The following is a 6206-nucleotide window of genomic DNA, read 5'->3' on the forward strand; positions in this document are numbered from 1 at the left end:
CAGGTTCCGCTATTGGTTATTGACCGGAGATGTGTCTCGGTCATGTCTACATAGTTCTCGAACCCGTAGGGTCCGCACGCTTAACGTTCGATGACGATTTGTATTATGAGTTATGTGATTTGATGTACCGAAGGTTGTTCGGAGTTACGGATGAGATCACGGACATGACGAGGAGTCTCGAAATGGTTGAGACATAAAGATGGTTGAGACATAAAGATTGATATATTGGACCATGTTATTCGGACACCGGAAGTGTTCCAGAAAGTTTCGGGTAAAACCGGAGTGCGGGAGGGGTTACGGGAACCCCCCGGGGAAGTAATGGGCCTTAGTGGGCCTTTAGGGGAGAGAGAGGGCCGCACCAGGAGGTGGCGCACGCCCCCCCCCCAAGGGAATCCGAATAGGACTAGGGGAGGGGGGCACGGCCCCTCTTTCCCTCTCCCTCTCCCTCTCCCTCGCCTTCCTTCTTCCCCCTTCCCTCTTGGTGGAATCCTACTAGGACTTGGAGTCCTAGTAGGACTCCCCTCTTGGGGCGCGCCCCCTAGGGCCGGCCGGCCTTCCCCTCCCTCCTTTATATACGTGGGGAGGGGGCACCCTAGAAGACATCAAAGTTGATCTTTAGCCGTGTGTGATGCCCCCCTCCACAGTTTTCCACCTCGGTCATATCGTCGTAGTGCTTAGGCGAAGCCCCGCGCCGGTAACTTCATCATCACCGTCACCACGCCGTCGTGCTGACGGAACTCTCCCTCGGCCTCAGCTGGATCTAGAGTTCAAGGGACGTCACCGAGCTGAACGTGTGCAGATCGCGGAGGTGTCGTGCGTTCGGTACTTGATCGGTTGGATCGCGTTACTTACCGCTTCCGCTTTCGGTCTACGAGGGTACAATGACACACTCTCCCCGCTTGTTGCTATGCTTCTCCTAGATAGACCTTGCGTGATCGTAGGCAAATTTTTTTGAATTACTACGTTCCCCAACAAGACTGGACCCACAGAGCTGCAGAGGTTGGGCCTTGGTCAAGTCCTCAGTGCAATGGCCATGGTAAAAATTGGCATGAATGAGCTCTTCAAGAAGTCCAACGTGATCACCGCAAATAGCAGCGACTTGCACATCATGTGGTTGTTGGCAAATGTAGTACTAGAAAACAAAAAAATACCGTCCAACGGATCAAGGTCTCGGATCACTATGAAGATGCATACAAGGTTAGATCGGATCGTTACCAACTTCAAGTTGTGGTGGAAGAAGAGTTGGTGTAGATCGTTGATGAAGTCCCTCGAACCATTCATGAACGATCCCTCGAACAAAAGATTGAAGCACGACCTCTCTGCGGATTGCACACGTACGGGATTGGCGAACCGACATTGCTTCATTGCCTAGAGATTTGTGTTGCCGGAGAACTAGAAGAGGGAGAAGACAACCTCACGAGGCTTCTCTATTATGAGAACTAGAGAAAAGTAGAGAGAACTAGGTAAGTCTATATCAAAACTAGAGAGAACTAGATAAGTCTAGATCAAAACTAGAGAGGAACTAGATCAAGTCTAGATCAAAACTAGACTTAATAAAAAAATCTCGAGCCCCACACTATACTTCGTTACACACATGACCCCCGTGCAGATCACATTTGCATGCCCCTTTGTCTGCTAAATTTCATCTTTCTTAACTATGGTGGAACTCAAAGAACTGAAGCACTTCGTTGACCTCTCAACCAGTATACTCAGGAGCAACATAGAATGATCACAAATTGCCAAAACTTTGTATCAAAATTCCACCATGCTATCAAGATAAAAAATATGCATATTCAGGGGGAGCAACAAGAAAATTAGGTGATAGATTTCATCTACTACCCACACACAAAATATTTAGTAATAGATCTCATCTAGTCCATAAATATATTGTGCAATATCCATATATCTCATGTATTCTTGATCGTAACCTGCATCTACACATAACACGGCTCCTGATGCCACTGTAGGGTAATTAATGCAGCAGAAAACAAAAAATTCCGTCCTACACACCAGCCCAGGACCACTATGAAGGTGCATACAAGGTTTGATAAGATCGTTACCAACTCGTAGCGTAGCGGAAGTAGAGTTGGAGAAGATCGTTGGTGCAGATCCCCACGGCTAGGAATTTACAACCTCCCAACCACGAGGATTTTCTCCCTTGAACAGTCCCTCGGTCGGTCCCTCAAACAGTTCCTCAAATAGAAGATCGAACATATGATCTCTCTACCGGGTTGCACACATACGGTGTCACCTATCCAGCAGGGCTTCACCGTCTAGAACTAATCCCTACAGGAGACCAGGCATCCTTGCACCACTACGAACTATTTCATGGAGGGAGATAAAGAATGACAAATCATTGCATGCCGCGTGGTAAGAAACTTGGATGAAGTGGAGAGCTCCTTTCCACCTCTATTTACAGTGGAGGAAAGGGTGGAGGAGGGCTTGAGATGGCAGCCCAAAAAGGGGGGCTCCAAAACATGCTCCCACCAAAGGTGGAAGGTTGCCCCATATGGGGCCCTCCTCCACACGATGGCCGGCCATGGGGCGACCCCAAGGGGGGCCCACCCCCTTCCAACACTCCCACCATTCGTGGGGGCTGCCTCCTCATCATGCTCCCCCAACACCTCTCCACCAAATCCCCCCACCCCCCGAAAGGGGGCGCCACCCAAAACAACCCCCCATGAAAAGGGGGAGGTTGTCTTCTTGCCAGGAACATTGCGTTGGGGCCATCCAGAAAATGCTGGAAGGTCACAAAACTTTTCCGACACCCTCCAATATATTCCAGACGTGTTCCAAAACTTTTCCGGCTTGATGGTTTACTCCGTAACATTTCCGGTATGATGGTTTACTCTGAAACATTTTCGGTATCTCCGAAACAGTTCCATTTTTCTTTCCGAAACTTTTCTAGTGATTTTCTCTCAGACTCCTAACCTGGTACTCAGTAGATAGATGACCCTTAAGTGTGTGACCCTATAGGTTCGATGAAGTATAGACATGTCTGGAACCCCTTCTAATGAACGATTAATAGCAGAACCATGGACATCCATACTGACCCCTATACCCACATGAATAAATATTCAAGTGAACCTTTAGTTACATGTGCTATTCATGTTGCTTCGCGATATATTACAAAAACACGAGGTGAGATTTATCGGCATCCCCATGAATCAACAACTTGTTGACTATGCCAGTTTCCTCATTACGGCTTCTGTTCTCGTTTCTCGTTCCCATGTTCCGGCATCCCTATGATCAAATAATATTGTTTCTGGTCAGACAATAATTGATACCGTAACATTGAGAGGCCCTAAGAATATCTCTCCATCGTCAGAGGAGCAAACCCAAATCTTGAGCTACCTAGTCCCTTGTCATACTTTTTCGTGAACCTGTAAGCCGTCATAATAGCCACCTGTTACAGATGACATTTAACAAACCCCAAAGTTCATGAAGCAAGTAGGAAGGAACTTGAGACTCTCATGGTCTAAGGAATTATGCAAACGTTTAATTTTCTCTGTGTTATGAACCATTAACTTGTGACGAATGTATCTCATAGCATAACAACAATTGGGTCGATTCAACACAAGTGTTCTTCTAGCATTATGTCCTCAGATTTCCTGGCATACTCATGCCCATGATCACGAAAACGTAACCATCATGCAACAGTACTTGAGCTAGTCTTAGAGGCACGACTAGTAATACATTTTACCATTTATTATTCCACCAATGCACATGGGCTTTCCGCTGATCCGTTGTGGATATACGGGCTGAAGGACCATTGCAATTGTAGCACAAAATATAAACATTAATTACCAACTTGGAGATAATTAAATAATAATTGTTATTACTGCCTCTAGGGCATATCTCCTATGCTGACATGTTTGATTAATTCAAATTGGGCAGAGCATAGAAGAACAAACATTGCACATATAAGAGGTCAGATTGTCATAGAACCCTTGACTATAATTGTAAGAATGTCGACCTCGGAGATGGTAGTTTCTCTCGGCCTCAATTTTAGTTTGCCACACTTTTTTACCGATGTAATCCACGGGTGTCATAGGCTTAGTTTCTTATCAAATCTTGTCTACCACGCTTTTTTTGTGGGAGCCATGTTACACAAGATTAGTTGTGGCAAAGTGATTTATGAACTAAATATGTCCTTCATTGAGAGTTTCCACGATGACTTGTATGTCATTGCTACAACTAGAATGCACTTCTTGGTTTCTACTGCTATAAAATATGTGGCTGGTGATTATGTTATGTTTATCGTTCTTCATTTTCAACCAACTGATAGGCTTTTATGCAGGCGAGATAGGGCATCCTACAAAAGACCTAACCACTCTGCTTTATATTGGCAGAAAGTCCCATAGTCTCTGCAGATCAGCCCAATCCCTTACCCACTAATCCAAAAGAGAAAACAGTTTGGATGAAACATAACATATTTTTAGTAATATATACAAAAACTAAGGTTTTTTCTTTAAATTTTGTGAACATGTATTAATCTATCTTTGGTCGAACACTTTGCTAGTTCAGAGTTGATAGGCCATGTGCCGCATGCGCTTATGTAATATTGATGTTGACAAAAGTACCATCTCGTGCTCTCCAAATAGTCTAGCAAAGGGAGCAAATGTAATGGAAAGCGGCCGCCAGTTCAATCTTTCTTCACACTTTGAACTAGCGAGAAACCATTCTCCCTTGTCGTGGCTAGTTTGAATTGCAGTTTAGATTGGCCAAGGACACAACTCTTTGCCACAGCTTGCAAAAATAAAGAATCAAATATCTCAGAAAATCAAGTGCATCCCCCTTTGATGTTTCTGTAGAAAGGGCACCACCATCTATCATTCGGAATTTCCCAGAGTTTTGATTTACCGGCCATGTGAATCTTCTCCTGGATTAGAAGCCACACATAAAGATCTTGTATCTTTCGAATGCGCAGACCTTTCAGGGCAAACCTCTAGAATTTTGGTAAAAAAAAAAGGGAGCCGGCATCCCCCCTCTTTCCATTATATATACAACAATGGAATACATTGTATGCACGTCAAGAGATACAAGAGGAGGGAAATAGAAAGAACGAGTTGAATGCATTATCAGGAAGCCCACTGTGCACACCCAGTATGGGCACCACGGGGCAGAAACCTGGTGACACTAACACAATTACCAGGCAGATCACCTCAAAGTTTAAGCCGAGCGACCAGGGTTTAACACAGGCAAACATGCGAACCCCAAAACCAAAGCCAAACTCCAAAACAGCCGCAAAATGAGACAGCATGTTGATGGCGTTGATCTTTAGCAGATGCATATGAAAATATGCTGACCAGAGTGACACATATATGCAAAAAAAAGCAAAAGAAATTGACCAGAGTGGGATTTGAACCCACGCCCTTTCGGACCAGAGCCTTAATCTGGCGCCTTAGACCAACTCGGCCATCTGATCTTTGATACAATTTGGTCCATTTTGCATCTATTCTCGAGTCTCGTACCTGCTCACGGGCGGGCATACAGGCAGCTTCGGGCGGAGTGCCTCGTTTTCAGATCTAGAACGTCACTTCCTTCCAATCCACTGGTAGACCCGTCAAACAAGTCTGCTGGTGGCCGTCAACCGGCTGCCATGGAGTCCCTGTCGTTGGATCTAGATCATCACCATCTACTAATCTGCCAGCACAAAGCTAACCAACTCGAATATAGTATAAGAAAACCAACCAACCAACGAGCCATTCGCCGTTCTCCCTCGTGAACTCTCGAGTCGATGCTCGTTGGCACGCGCCAGCGTCCCCATTGGGCCCTGTGCCGTACCCTCGATCTTCTTATTTAGCACTGGCTGTAACCAAACCAGTAATCTGTCACGTACAGCACATGGCATCGACCAGGAAAACAGAGGGACGAGGTCCAGTCCAGCGAAATCCGCCCAACTCGACAGAGGCCGTCGATCGGGACCGGCCAACGGGCTCGCCGGCTCGACCGGACCGATCGCAGCCTTCTTGGACACGACAGCGGATTCTGGTAGGACTTTTCTTTTCTGGAGAAGTTGGTGGCAACGCAACAAATAATGAGCAGAGCAGATGGGTGCTCCGGCGTCGCCATCATTCGATCGCTACCTACGACTACGAGCGAGCGAGTAAACCACACGCGATCGAGCATGTCACGTAGCGACGGCTCACCGGGGACGTCGCCGGAGGCCGTCAGACTCGACGACGGGTGGACTGGCGGCGTTG

General features: G+C 46.4%; 1 non-coding gene across 1 annotated transcript; it reads right to left on the minus strand.

Moving 5' to 3' along the window:
* Nucleotides 1-5347: 5347 nt before the first annotated feature.
* On the minus strand, nt 5348-5428 carry TRNAL-AAG (transfer RNA leucine (anticodon AAG)). Its single transcript has one exon. It is a non-coding gene; the product is annotated as a tRNA-Leu (tRNA).
* Between the last annotated feature and the right edge of the window lie 778 nt (nt 5429-6206).

Source organism: Triticum aestivum, chromosome 6D (genome assembly GCF_018294505.1).
Source record: "Triticum aestivum cultivar Chinese Spring chromosome 6D, IWGSC CS RefSeq v2.1, whole genome shotgun sequence".
Classification (NCBI taxonomy): Eukaryota; Viridiplantae; Streptophyta; class Magnoliopsida; order Poales; family Poaceae; genus Triticum; species Triticum aestivum.